General features: G+C 49.0%; 1 long non-coding RNA gene across 5 annotated transcripts; it reads right to left on the reverse strand.

The window, feature by feature from the left end:
- Positions 1 to 13,112: 13,112 nt before the first annotated feature.
- LOC127909571 (uncharacterized) lies at positions 13,113 to 14,769 on the reverse strand. Of its 5 annotated transcripts, XR_008071970.1 has the most exons (4): positions 14,146 to 14,769; positions 13,829 to 14,103; positions 13,556 to 13,635; positions 13,113 to 13,512 (listed from the first exon to the last, which is right to left on the reverse strand). It is a non-coding gene; the product is annotated as an uncharacterized LOC127909571 (long non-coding RNA). The 5 variants fall into 5 exon arrangements; XR_008071967.1 differs by lacking the exon at positions 13,556 to 13,635 and having other exon boundaries at positions 13,113 to 13,535; positions 13,858 to 14,103; XR_008071971.1 differs by lacking the exon at positions 13,556 to 13,635 and having other exon boundaries at positions 13,113 to 13,549.
- Between the last annotated feature and the right edge of the window lie 470 nt (positions 14,770 to 15,239).

Consider the following 15,239-nt stretch of genomic DNA (forward strand, 5'->3'; position numbering starts at 1 on the left):
GGTCTAATGTAGTATACTATATACCAACCCCTATGGGCCCTGGTCTAATGTAGTATACTATATACCAACCCCTATGGGCCCTGGTCTAATGTAGTATACTATATACCAACCCCTATGGGTCCTGGTCTAAAGTAGTATACTATATACCAACCCCTATGGGTCCTGGTCTAATGTAGTATACTATATACCAACCCCCAATGGCCCTGGTCTAATGTAGTATACTATATACCAACCCCTATGGGCCCTGGGGTACAGTAGTATACTATATACCAACCCCTATGGGTCCTGGTCTAATGTAGTATACTATATACCAACCCCTATGGGCCCTGGTCTAATGTAGTATACTATATACCAACCCCTATGAGCCCTGGTCTACAGTAGTATACTATATACCAACCCCTATGGGCCCTGGTCTAATGTAGTATACTATATACCAACCCCTATGGGCCCTGGTCTACAGTAGTATACTATATACCAACCCCTATGGGTCCTGGTCTACAGTAGTATACTATATACCAACCCCTATGGGCCCTGGTCTAAAGTAGTATACTATATACCAACCCCTATGGGCCCTGGTCTAATGTAGTATACTATATACCAACCCCTATGGGTCCTGGTCTAAAGTAGTATACTATATACCAACCCCTATGGGTCCTGGTCTAATGTAGTATACTATATACCAACCCCTATGGGTCCTGGTCTAATGTAGTATACTATATACCAACCCCTATGGGCCCTGGTCTAATGTAGTATACTATATACCAACCCCTATGGGCCCTGGTCTAATGTAGTATACTATATACCAACCCCTATGAGCCCTGGTCTAATGTAGTATACTATATACCAACCCCTATGGGCCCTGGTCTAATGTAGTATACTATATACCAACCCCTATGGGCCCTGGTCTAATGTAGTATACTATATACCAACCCCTATGAGCCCTGGTCTAATGTAGTATACTATATACCAACCCCTATGGGCCCTGGTCTAATGTAGTATACTATATACCAACCCCTATGGGCCCTGGTCTAATGTAGTATACTATATACCAACCCCTATGGGCCCTGGTCTAATGTAGTATACTATATACCAACCCCTAAGGGTCCTGGTCTAAAGTAGTATACTATATACCAACCCCTATGGGCCCTGGTCTAATGTAGTATACTATATACCAACCCCTATGGGCCCTGGTCTAATGTAGTATACTATATACCAACCCCTATGGGCCCTGGTCTACAGTAGTATACTATATACCAACCCCTATGGGTCCTGGTCTACAGTAGTATACTATATACCAACCCCTATGGGCCCTGGTCTAATGTAGTATACTATATACCAACCCCTATGGGCCCTGGTCTAATGTAGTATACTATATACCAACCCCTATGGGCCCTGGTCTAATGTAGTATACTATATACCAACCCCTATGGGCCCTGGTCTACAGTAGTATACTATATACCAACCCCTATGGGCCCTGGTCTAAAGTAGTATACTATATACCAACCCCTATGGGCCCTGGTCTAATGTAGTATACTATATACCAACCCCTATGGGTCCTGGTCTACAGTAGTATACTATATACCAACCCCTATGAGCCCTGGTCTAAAGTAGTATACTATATACCAACCCCTATGGGTCCTGGTCTAATGTAGTATACAATATACCAACCCCTATGAGCCCTGGTCTAATGTAGTATACTATATATCAACCCCTATGGGTCCTGGTCTACAGTAGTATACTATATACCAACCCCTATGGGCCCTGGTCTAATGTAGTATACTATATACCAACCCCTATGAGCCCTGGTCTAATGTAGTATACTATATACCAACCCCTATGGGTCCTGGTCTAATGTAGTATACTATATACCAACCCCTATGGGTCCTGGTCTACAGTAGTATACTATATCCAACCCCTATGAGCCCTGGTCTACAGTATTATACTATATACCAACCCCTATGGGCCCTGGTCTAATGTAGTATACTATATACCAACCCCTATGGGCCCTGGTCTAATGTAGTATACTATATACCAACCCCTATGGGCCCTGGTCTAATGTAGTATACTATATAGAGAATAGGGTGCCATTTTGGGACATAGACATACAGTAGCTACTACTGCCCAATCTCTGTCCCCTTATGATGATGTCATTCTGAACGGCACTGTACAGCTGTCGCGTTCTTAAATAACATATACTTTAACATACATGGCTTTGGCTGTTACGAAACATTTTTACGAATGTGATCCTCTACACTTTGTCAATATCGAGGTTCTAACCAACGGGGATTTAGTGGCCTGTACAGTAGCTCCCTGGTGGTCTTCTCATTCACAGTGAGGCAGTGTGATGCTTCCACAGGGGGATTTAAATCTTACACGGCCCCTACGAGATCCAGACTACTGCTGCTTTTCAGTCCCTGGTTTTATTAAAGGAAATCAATAAAAAGCTATTGACCTGGCTTGGAGGTCCTGATTATAATGTTATGTCAGTAGTGTTTAGCTGACTGACTTCAGAGTATGTAGGATTAGAAGTTCCAGAGGACAGGAGACTTGCATGGGGACAGGAGGCTGGCATGGGGACAGAGGACAGGAGACTGGCATGGGGACAGGGGACAGGAGGCTGGCATGGGAACAGAGGACAGGAGACTGGCATGGGGACAGAGGACAGGAGACTGGCATGGGGACAGAGGACAGGAGACTGGCATGGGGACAGAGGACAAGAGACTGGCATGGGGACAGAGGACAGGAGACTGGCATGGGGACAGAGGACAGGAGACTGGCATGGGGACAGAGGACAGGAGACTGGCATGGGGACAGAGGACAAGAGACTGGCATGGGGACAGAGGACAGGAGACTGGCATGGGGACAGAGGACAAGAGACTGGCATGGGGACAGAGGACAGGAGACTGGCATGGGGACAGGGGACAGGAGGCTGGCATGGGAACAGAGGACAGGAGACTGGCATGGGGACAGACAGGAGGCTGGCATGGGAACAGACAGGAGACTGGCATGGGGACAGGAGGGCATGGGGACAGAGAGACTGGCATGGGGACAGAGGACAAGAGACTGGCATGGGGACAGAGGACAAGAGACTGGCATGGGGACAGAGGACAAGAGACTGGCATGGGGACAGAGGACAAGAGACTGGCATGGGGACAGAGGACAAGGACTGGCATGGGGACAGAGGACAAGAGACTGGCATGGGGACAGAGGACAAGAGACTGGCATGGGGACAGAGGACAAGAGACTGGCATGGGACAGAGGACAGGAGACTGGCATGGGGACAGAGGACAAGAGACTGGCATGGGGACAGGAGGCTGGCATGGAGACAGGGGACAGGGGACAGGAGACTGACATGGGGACAGAGGACAGGAGACTGGCATGGAGACAGATGACAGGAGACTGGCATGGGGACAGGGGACAGGAGACTGGCATGGGGACAGGAGACTGGCATGGGGACAGAGGACAGGAGACTGACATGGAGACAGAGGACAGGAGACTGGCATGGGGACAGGAGACTGACATGGAGACAGAGGACAGGAGACTGGCATGGGGACAGAGGACAGGAGACTGGCATGGGGACAGAGGACAGGAGACTGGCATAGGGACAGGAGACTGACATGGAGACAGAGGACAGGAGACTGGCATGGGGACAGAGGACAGGAGACTGGCATGGGGTCAGAGGACAGGAGACTGGCTTGGGGACAGGAGACTGACATGGAGACAGAGGACAGGAGACTGGCATGGGGACAGAGGACAGGAGACTGGCATGGGGTCAGAGGACAGGAGACTGGCATGGGGACAGGAGACTGGCTTGGGGACAGATGACAGGTGACTGGCATGGGAACAGAGGACAGGAGACTGGCATGGGAACAGAGGACAGGAGACTGGCTTGGGGACAGGAGACTGGCTTGGGGACAGATGACAGGTGACTGGCATGGGAACAGAGGACAGGAGACTGGCATGGGAACAGAGGACAGGAGACTGGCATGGGGACAGGAGACTTACATGGGGACAGGAGCCTGGCATGGGGACAGAGGACAGGAGACTGGCATGGGGACAGAGGACAGGAGACTGGCATGGGGACAGGAGACTGGCATGGGGACAGAGGACAGGAGACTGGCATGGGGACAGAGGACAGGAGACTGGCATGGGGACAGAGGACAAGAGACTGACATGGGGACAGAGGACAGGAGACTGGCATGGGGACAGAAGACAGAGACTGGCATGGGGACAGGAGACTGACATGGGGACAGAAGACAGGAGACTGGCATGGGACAGAGGACAGGAGACTGGCATGGGGACAGGAGACTGGCATGGGGACAGAGGGAGACTGGCATGGGACAGAGGACAGGAGACTGGCATGGGGACAGGAGACTGACATGGGGACAGAGGACAGGAGACTGGCATGGGGACAGAGGACAGGAGACTGGCATGGGGACAGAGAGACTGACATGGAGAGACAGGAGACTGGGGACAGGAGACTGGCATGGGGACAGAGGACAGGAGACTGGCATGGGGACAGAGGACAGGAGACTGGCATGGGGACAGAGGACATGGGGACTGGCAGAGGACAGGAGACTGGCATGGGGACAGAGGACAGGAGACTGGCATGGGGACAGGAGACTTACATGGGGACAGAGGACAGGAGACTGGCATGGGGTCAGAGGACAGGAGACTGGCATGGGGACAGGAGACTGGCATGGGGACAGGAGCCTGGCATGGGGACAGGAGACTGGCATGGGAACAGAGGACAGGAGACTGGCATGGGACAGGAGACTGGCATGGGGACAGATGACAGGTGACTGGCATGGGAACAGAGGACAGGAGACTGGCATGGGGACAGGAGACTGGCATGGGGACAGGAGCCTGGCATGGGACAGGAGACTTACATGGGGACAGAGGACAGGAGACTGGCATGGGGACAGGAGACTTACATGGGGACAGAGGACAGGTGACTGGCATGGGAACAGAGGACAGGAGACTGGCATGGGAACAGAGGACAGGAGACTGGCATGGGGACAGGAGACTTACATGGGGACAGGAGCCTGGCATGGGGACAACTTGAAAATCTTACACTAGTTTGGTGTATTAACATAAACAAGACAAGTGGAAAAGGTGTGCAGATGAGGTTGGAAACCCAAGAGTATATAAAACATGTTTTACCACACCCCAAAAAATACAACTATAAACTGAGTGTACGAAACATTAGGAACAGCTGCTCTTTCCATGACAGACTGACCGGTTGAAAGCTATGATCTCTTATTGACGTCACTTGTTAAATCCACAGTGGAGACAATTGACTGTTCATTTTTCGACCATAAAGTTATCTTTACGTCTCACCGGCCACACAACCGCAGACCACGTGTATGGCGTCATGTGGGCGAGCAGTTTGCTGATGTCAACGTGGTGAACAGAGTGCCCCGTGGTGACAGTGGGGTTATGGTTTAGGCAGGCATAAGTTACTGATAACAAACATACCAACAGTCAGTCAGTCAGCGCCTCACAGCCAGTCAGTCAGTCAGTCAGCGCCTCACAGCCAGTCAGTCAGTCAGTCAGTCAGTCAGCACCTCACAGCCAGTTAGTCAGTCAGTCAGCACCTCACAGCCAGTCAGTCAGTCAGCGACTCACAGTCAGTCAGTCAGTCAGCACCTCACAGCCAGTCCTCACACAGGAAGCGGCGCAGGTCCTAATCCAGGCACTTGTCATCTCCCGTCTGGATTACTGCAACTCGCTGTTGGCTGGGCTCCCTGCCTGTGCCATTAAACCCCTACAACTCATCCAGAACGCCGCAGCCCGTCTGGTGTTCAACCTTCCCAAGTTCTCTCACGTCACCCCGCTCCTCCGCTCTCTCCACTGGCTTCCAGTTGAAGCTCGCATCCGCTACAAGACCATGGTGCTTGCCTACGGAGCTGTGAGGGGAACGGCACCTCAGTACCTCCAGGCTCTGATCAGGCCCTACACCCAAACAAGGGCACTGCGTTCATCCACCTCTGGCCTGCTCGCCTCCCTACCACTGAGGAAGTACAGTTCCCGCTCAGCCCAGTCAAAACTGTTCGCTGCTCTGGCCCCCCAATCGTGGAACAAACTCCCTCACGACGCCAGGACAGCGGAGTCAATCACCACCTTCCAGAGACACCTGAAACCCCACCTCTTTAAGGAATACCTAGGATAGGATAAAGTAATCCTTCTCCCCCCCCCCTTAAAAGATTTAGATGCACTATTGTAAAGTGGCTGTTCCACTGGATGTCATAAGGTGAATGCACCAATTTGTAAGTCGCTCTGGATAAGAGCGTCTGCTAAATGACTTAAATGTAAATGTAATGTAAATGTCAGTCAGTCAGCGCCTCACGGCCAGTCAGTCAGCGCCTCAATATCAGTCAGTCAGCGCCTCACAGCCAGTCAGTCAGTCAGCACCTCACAGTCAGTCAGTCAGTCAGCGCCTCACAGTCAGTCAGTCAGCGCCTCACAGCCAGTCAGTCAGTCAGCGCCTCACAGTCAGTCAGTCAGCGCCTCACAGCCAGTCAGTCAGTCAGCGCCTCACAGTCAGTCAGTCAGCGCCTCACAGCCAGTCAGTCAGTCAGCACCTCACAGCCAGTCAGTCAGTCAGCGCCTCACAGTCAGTCAGTCAGCGCCTCACAGCCAGTCAGTCAGTCAGCACCTCACAGCCAGTCAGTCAGTCAGCACCTCACAGCCAGTCAGTCAGTCAGCACCTCACAGCCAGTCAGTCAGTCAGCGCCTCACAGCCAGTCAGTCAGTCAGCGCCTCACAGTCAGTCAGTCAGTCAGCACCTCACAGCCAGTCAGTCAGTCAGCGCCTCACAGTCAGTCAGTCAGCGCCTCACAGCCAGTCAGTCAGTCAGCACCTCACAGCCAGTCAGTCAGTCAGCGCCTCACAGTCAGTCAGTCAGCGCCTCACAGCCAGTCAGTCAGTCAGCACCTCACAGCCAGTCAGTCAGTCAGCACCTCACAGCCAGCCAGTCCAAACAGCGTCAGTGGGTGTGTTCGAGCGGTAAGACTAACGAATCCGACTGTAGTCCACAGTGTAGTCAGGGGAGGTGCATCTGCAACAGCCAAAAGACACTGGGGGTTTCCCCAACAGCAAGGCTCAGATCAACATGGCAGTGTCTTTATAGCTGCTGTTGCTATAAACGGTTTTCTATACCCCCCCATATCACACCCTTACAAACTGAAAATGTAGCGTGTGTACAATGAATTGGTTAGAGAGAATCTCCATCAACCTGTAGCTTTGGAATCGATGAAAAGTCACTTCCTGTTTCAGTCACTACTTTGGCCACGTTTGCGTGGGTCAAACAAAAACACCCTAACGATTGGTTGATACATAGTTCCTCCCACAATGCAGCAGAGGACGGCATGGTACAGTGGGTGAGTATCTACTGCAGAGAGACCTGAAGGAGACTTCATCAACACCTGCATGACCTTTTGATCACTTTATTCTTTTTAAAGTTCATGCAATCGACAAGTAGTCGCAAGTCGGACAATTTCTATACCCATAATGCAACACACTGTGAAAGGCGGTGACCAACGTTAGTGATGTCTTCATTCCTTCTCTGTTGATCAAAGGTCTTGTTTCTGCTCCGATGAGCTCACACAACGCCTCTGCTCAACCGTGAACAGCCCAGCAGAAACACAAGACATTCATCACATGCCACGTTTGCCAGCCCAGCATACCCCAGGTCATCATAACGTCACATGTATGTATTCCCAGGTTATACTGGGTGTACAGGACAACAGAAACCTGTCAAGGGCAGCACATGGAGAGAAATAGGAGAGGAGAGAAGGCCCCTGGTAGTGGAGTACAGGGGTGAGTAACTCTGTGGGCCCCTGGTAGTGGAGTACAGGGGTGAGTAACTCTGTGGCCCCCTGGTAGAGGGGAGAGAGGAGTTAGTAACTCTGTGCCTCCCTGGTAGAGGGGAGAGAGGGGTTAGTAACTCTGTGGCCCCCTGGTAGAGGAGGGGAGAGAAGTTAGTAACTCTGTGGCCCCCTGGTAGAGGGGAGTTAGTAACTCTGTGGCCCCATGGTAGAGGGAAGAGAGGAGTTAGTAACTCTGTAGCCCCCTGGTAGAGGGGAGAGAGGAGTTAGTAACTCTGTAGCCCCCTGGTAGAGGGGAGAGAGGAGTTAGTAACTCTGTGGCCCCCTGTTAGATGGGAGAGAGGAGTTAGTAACTCTGTGGCCCCCTGGTAGAGGAGGGGAGAGAAGTTAGTAACTCTGTGGCCCCCTGGTAGAGGAGGGGAGAGAAGTTAGTAACTCTGTGGCCCCCTGGTAGAGGGGAGTTAGTAACTCTGTAGCCCCATGGTAGAGGAGGGGAGAGAGGAGTTAGTAACTCTGTGGCCCCATGGTAGAGGAGGGGAGAGAGGAGTTAGTAACTCTGTGGCCCCATGGTAGAGGGAGAGAGGAGTTAGTAACTCTGTGGCCCCCTGGTAGAGGGGAGAGAGGAGTTAGTAACTCTGTGGCTCCCTGATAGAGGGGAGAGAGGAGTTAGTAACTCTGTGGCCCCCTGGTAGAGGAGGGGAGAGGGGAGTTAGTAACTCTGTGGCCCCCTGGTAGAGGGAAGAGAGGAGTTAGTAACTCTGTAGCCCCCTGGTAGAGGGGAGAGAGGAGTTAGTAACTCTGTGGCTCCCTGGTAGAGGGGAGAGAGGAGTTAGTAACTCTGTGGCCCCCTGGTAGAGGAGGGGAGAGGGGAGTTAGTAACTCTGTGGCCCCCTGGTAGAGGGAAGAGAGGAGTTAGTAACTCTGTAGCCCCCTGGTAGAGGGGAGAGAGGAGTTAGTAACTCTGTAGCCCCCTGTTAGAGGGGAGAGAGGAGTTAGTAACTCTGTGGCCCCCTGTTAGATGGGAGAGAGGAGTTAGTAACTCTGTGGCCCCCTGGTAGAGGAGGGAGAGAAGTTAGTAACTCTGTGGCCCCCTGGTAGAGGAGGGAGAGAAGTTAGTAACTCTGTGGCCCCCTGGTAGAGGGGAGTTAGTAACTCTGTAGCCCCATGGTAGAGGAGGGGAGAGAGGAGTTAGTAACTCTGTGGCCCCATGGTAGAGGAGGGGAGAGAGGAGTTAGTAACTCTGTGGCCCCATGGTAGAGGGAGAGAGGAGTTAGTAACTCTGTGGCCCCCTGGTAGAGGGGAGAGAGGAGTTAGTAACTCTGTGGCTCCCTGATAGAGGGGAGAGAGGAGTTAGTAACTCTGTGGCCCCCTGGTAGAGGAGGGGAGAGGGGAGTTAGTAACTCTGTGGCCCCCTGGTAGAGGGAAGAGAGGAGTTAGTAACTCTGTAGCCCCCTGGTAGAGGGGAGAGAGGAGTTAGTAACTCTGTGGCTCCCTGGTAGAGGGGAGAGAGGAGTTAGTAACTCTGTGGCCCCCTGGTAGAGGGGAGAGAGGAGTTAGTAACTCTGTGGCTCCATGGTAGAGAGGAGTTAGTAACTCTGTGGCCCCCTGGTAGAGGGGAGAGGAGTTAGTAACTCTGTGGCCCCCTGGTAGAGGGGAGAGGAGTTAGTAACTCTGTGGCTCCATGGTAGAGAGGAGTTAGTAACTCTGTGGCCCCCTGGTAGAGGGAGAGAGGAGTTAGTAACTCTGTGGCTCCATGGTAGAGAGGAGTTAGTAACTCTGTGGCCCCATGGTAGAGGGGAGAGGAGTTAGTAACTCTGTGGCCCCCTGGTAGAGAGGAGTTAGTAACTCTGTGGCTCCATGGTAGAGAGGAGTTAGTAACTCTGTGGCCCCCTGGTAGAGAGGAGTTAGTAACTCTGTGGCTCCATGGTAGAGAGGAGTTAGTAACTCTGTGGCCCCATGGTAGAGGAGCTCAACCACGTTACATTAAATAAAGATGGAAAAATACTTTATTATTTATTATAAACTTATCAAAATTATACTTTAACCCGTCAAAGAATTCTACTTTAACGCTTAACAATATACAATCTATTGATGTCATGCACACCATGTGGTCTCCTGTTCTTCTCCACATGAGGAGCAGAGGACATTCTGAGCCAAAAAAACGCAACCGTCACGTTTCATTGTAACATGGTTGTAAACTTGTGACGACGGAGTTCTTTTCTTTATTTATGAATATTGTATCTAAACAAATGAATTATTCAATATATTACACATTATATATCGTTTATGTTCACTTATAAAACTTGCTGTAATGTGTTCCATGTGAACAAAGAATATGTTTTAAGGTGGGTAGCTTAGTGTTTAAGTCGCTCTAGATCCTAAATTACTCAAGGATTATAGTGTATACATTTATACAGTCTAATAATCTCTGATTTAACGTTATTCCATTGAAACATCTAGGGAATGATGGTGCCACGGCAGCGGCAGAAAGACAAAGTGTCGAAATGCTGATCCAGAATAAAGGGAAAAATTCCCACGTCAGAGATGAGAGAGAGTTCGTCAGAGATGAGAGAGAGCGCGTCAGAGATGAGAGAGAGCACGTCAGAGATGAGAGAGAGTTCGTCAGAGATGAGAGAGAGCGCGTCAGAGATGAGAGAGAGCACGTCAGAGATGAGAGAGAGCACGTCAGAGATGAGAGAGAGCGCGTCAGAGATGAGAGAGAGCATCAGAGATGAGAGAGAGCGCGTCAGAGATGAGAGAGAGCGCGTCAGAGATGAGAGAGAGCGCGTCAGAGATGAGAGAGAGCACGTCAGAGATGAGAGAGAGCACGTCAGAGATGAGAGAGCACGTCAGAGATGAGAGAGAGCACGTCAGAGATGAGAGAGAGCACGTCAGAGATGAGAGAGAGCACGTCAGAGATGAGAGAGAGCGCGTCAGAGATGAGAGAGAGCGCGTCAGAGATGAGAGAGAGCATCAGAGATGAGAGAGAGCATCAGAGATGAGAGAGAGCACGTCAGAGATGAGAGAGAGCGCGTCAGAGATGAGAGAGCGCGTCAGAGATGAGAGAGTGCACGTCAGAGATGAGAGAGAGCACGTCAGAGATGAGAGAGAGCACGTCAGAGATGAGAGAGAGCACGTCAGAGATGAGAGAGAGCGCGTCAGAGATGAGAGAGAGCGCGTCAGAGATGAGAGAGAGCGCGTCAGAGATGAGAGAGAGCGCGTCAGAGATGAGAGAGAGCGCGTCAAAGATGAGAGAGAGCGCGTCAGAGATGAGAGAGAGCACGTCAGAGATGAGAGAGAGCGCGTCAGAGATGAGAGAGAGCGCGTCAGAGATGAGAGAGAGCGCGTCAGAGATGAGAGAGAGCACGTCAGAGATAAGAGAGAGCACGTCAGAGATGAGAGAGCACGTCAGAGATGAGAGAGAGCACGTCAGAGATGAGAGAGAGCATCAGAGATGAGAGAGAGCATCAGAGATGAGAGAGAGCATCAGAGATGAGAGAGAGCATCAGAGATGAGAGAGAGCACGTCAGAGATGAGAGAGAGCACGTCAGAGATGAGAGAGCGCATCAGAGATGAGAGAGAGCACGTCAGAGATGAGAGAGAGCACGTCAGAGATGAGAGAGAGCACGTCAGAGATGAGAGAGAGCACGTCAGAGATGAGAGAGAGCATCAGAGATGAGAGAGAGCATCAGAGATGAGAGAGAGCACGTCAGAGATGAGAGAGAGCACGTCAGAGATGAGAGAGCGCATCAGAGATGAGAGAGAGCACGTCAGAGATGAGAGAGAGCATCAGAGATGAGAGAGAGCATCAGAGATGAGAGAGAGCATCAGAGATGAGAGAGAGCATCAGAGATGAGAGAGAGCACGTCAGAGATGGGAAAATAAATATTGAGGCAGGGGAGAAAGATAAAGATAGGTGATTTTAAGTGACAGAGACCAGCGTCAGAAAACAGTAGAACAAAAGAATCAAGGAGAGGAAAGGAGCACTGAGGAACCACTCCTCCACAACGTGTCATGGAGATGACACCAAGCCCGATTAAAAAACGGTGCCCTCCACCATGAGAATACACCAGGTCATCACCCATACTCCTGCTGAGCTGATGTCTCGTGACGTCAGCTGCCTTTTGTTTCGACAAAGGACCCCAAAAAAACTGTACAGGCTTTAACACAAAGCACTTCAGTTTCAGACAGGAATGTCCTGGCTGCTCCAGAACAGCCAATGACACAACCTGTGGACGAAAACCAGTGGGGAAATCCAGGTCTTCTTGGTCAGGGGCGTGTAGTGGAATAGGATGATGAACTCTATCCAGACCATCATCCTTCGGCACGGATGAAATGAGTGTACAAGTGAAATGTATGGAGACGACAACCCCCAGGTATCCAGTTTGAGATGACCCCCCCCCCTCCCCCTCGACAGCGTCTGACATCCCGACCTACGTAGAGGTTGAGAGAGATGTGTGGGCCAGACTCTCAGGAAGAAAACCACTAATGAATAAATGAACATGGCGCTCCTGAGAAAGAAGGGTAGTCATGGTGACACCAGTGATGTAGTTACAGCTGTTCTAGTGTTCTAAATGCTCTTGGAAAAATGTTTCCGTGACACCAGTGATGTAGTTACAGCTGTTCTAGTGTTCTAAATGCTCTTGGAAAAATGTTTCCGTGACACCAGTGATGTAGTTACAGCTGTTCTAGTGTTCTAAATGCTCTTGGAAAAATGTTTCCGTGACACCAGTGATGTAGTTACAGCTGTTCTAGTGTTCTAAATGCTCTTGGAAAAATGTTTCCTTCAGAAGAAAGGTAGTCATGGTGACACCAGTGATGTAGTTACAGCTGTTCTAGCGTTCTAAATGCTCTTGGAAAAATGTTTCCTTCAGTTTGACGACACTCTTCTGATGAAACCCTGTTGAATGTTATTAATTACCATAATGCCTGATGTGTTTTCATTTGGTTCGATATCTACTGCAGTTTGGTTAATAAAACCCAGATTATTCTAAATATATCTAAGGTCCTTATAACATAGTTGCAGACAATGAAATGCAATGTTTTGGGGTAAATATTGGAGGAATTGTGATAGTAAACTAGTTTATACGAAAGCCGATATGTCTCTTCTACGCCGTTACAGTATTCAACCCTGTCACATGACCCTGTCACATGACATGACCCTGTCACATGACAATATATGTTCAATAAAATGTCGGAAACTAATAAATATTAATTACAATGCTGAATTGAAAGCTTGTTTTTTTTATTTAAAATGATGAGCCCGATGACACACACAATATGTCTATTTCAGGGTTTTAATAAAATCAAAAATGTATGAGATTTTATATATCTAATAATTGTATTTATTTGGGCATTAGGAACATGTTGATTTTATAACAAGTATATTTTATAATCATATTCATGTTGTCTGTGACGGGGTTGAAGGTAAATATCAATAATCCATATCAACAACAAAAAAACGTTTATTTAAAAATATATATATTACCGCAGCTCAAGAATGACCCTGTGGGACTGATGTCATGTTATTCCCATTCCTTGGAGGTGAGACCCCCCCTTAACATGTTAGTTATTCCCATTCCTTGGAGGTGAGACCCCCCCCCCCCTAACCTGATAGATAAAAGAATATGCTGTGTGCCGACACTCCTTTTGATCAATGGCCTGTGATACTGGAGCATCGGGCCTGTTCTGTCTAGTCATCTACACCTCTGACTGAGTATCTGTACCTGTTCTGTCTAGTCATCTACACCTCTGACTGAGTATCTGTACCTGTTCTGTCTAGTCATCTACACCTCTGACTGAGTATCTCTTCTACCTTCTGACTGTATCTGTACCTGTTGTGTCTATCATCTACACCTTGACTGAGTATCCTGTTGTGTCTTCCACCTTCTGACTGAGTATCTGTCTCTTCATACCTTGACTGAGTATCTGTACCTGTTACTTCTGAGTATCTCTCTATCACCTTGACTGAGTATCTGTACCTCTCTCATCTACATGACCTGTACCTGTTGTGTCTAGTCATCTACACCTCTGACTGAGTATCTGTACCTGTTCTGTCTAGTCATCTACACCTCTGACTGAGTATCTCTTCTACCTTCTGAGTATCTCTCATACCTTCTGAGTATCTCTTCTACCTTCTGAGTATCTCTCATACCTTCTGAGTATCTCTCATGCCTTCTGAGTATCTCTCATACCTTCTGAGTATCTCTCATGCCTTCTGAGTATCTCTCATGCCTTCTGAGCATCTCTCATACCTTCTGAGTATCTCTCATGCCTTCTGAGTATCTCTCATGCCTTCTGAGCATATCTCTTATACCTTCTGAGTATCTCTCATGCCTTCTGAGCATCTCTCATACCTTCTGAGTATCTCTCATGCCTTCTGAGTATCTCTCATGCCTTCTGAGTATCTCTTCTACCTTCTGAGTATCTCTTCTACCTTCTGAGTATCTCTCATACCTTCTGAGTATCTCTTCTACCTTCTGAGTATCTCTTCTACCTTCTGAGTATCTCTTCTACCTTCTGAGGATCTCTTCTATCTTCCGAGTATCTCTTCTACCTTCCGAGTATCTCTCATACCTTCTGTACCAAGACCTCCTAGACCTGACTACGGCTCGGTTAACCATTCACAAGAGTAACAACTGAGAGATAAACACCTACATGAAGCACAACACTGCTTACCATATTTTATTTATAGTCTATATCAGGGGTGTCAAACTTCCTTTGCCACGGAGGCTGCATCTTCAACGAGGTCTGAAGGGCCGCACTGAGAATTGGTGATATTTCCTCGCCGTCAAAATTTGCAAAACATTTCCTCTATCCGTCGTTTTTTTGTGATCTTACGATACTCCCCGAATGTCTAGCTTGCATTTAGTTGACTATAAGCAAGCGGGACATATTTTGGATGTAGATCCATTATAATTTCTACACTGTTTTGATTTGGAGCACGTCCCCCCCCCCCCCACACAAACTTGTATACATTTTTTTTACTCAAACCACCCGTAGGCTGTATGTTTGACACCCCTGGTCTATATATATAACAGTACAATTTAAATATAACAGAAGGCATCACTACTTTTATTCATTGTCATTATTTAGTTACTATCCATGTTAAATAGACACACTTTTTTTGTAAGAAACAATATTAAGGCATTATTGTACATGTAACAGAACAGACATGTAGATTTCACTTCAGGAGGGGAAAAAGGTTATACAGTCATTGAGCTGGAAGCAGAAGAGAACGGCTACAACGGCTACAGGTGTGTAGTTACAAGGCTGGGGGGGTTGGTGCTAAACGCACTGTTGACGATGCACCTTCTGAAGTCACTTTCCACAAAGTGTGCAGAGTGCATTCATGCCTTTTAAAGTCAAGCGCAGTGCGCGTTTGATTAAACCCCGGCCTAAAACCGGATC

The sequence above is a fragment of the Oncorhynchus keta genome, chromosome 19, assembly GCF_023373465.1.
Source record: "Oncorhynchus keta strain PuntledgeMale-10-30-2019 chromosome 19, Oket_V2, whole genome shotgun sequence".
Taxonomy (NCBI): domain Eukaryota; kingdom Metazoa; phylum Chordata; class Actinopteri; order Salmoniformes; family Salmonidae; genus Oncorhynchus; species Oncorhynchus keta.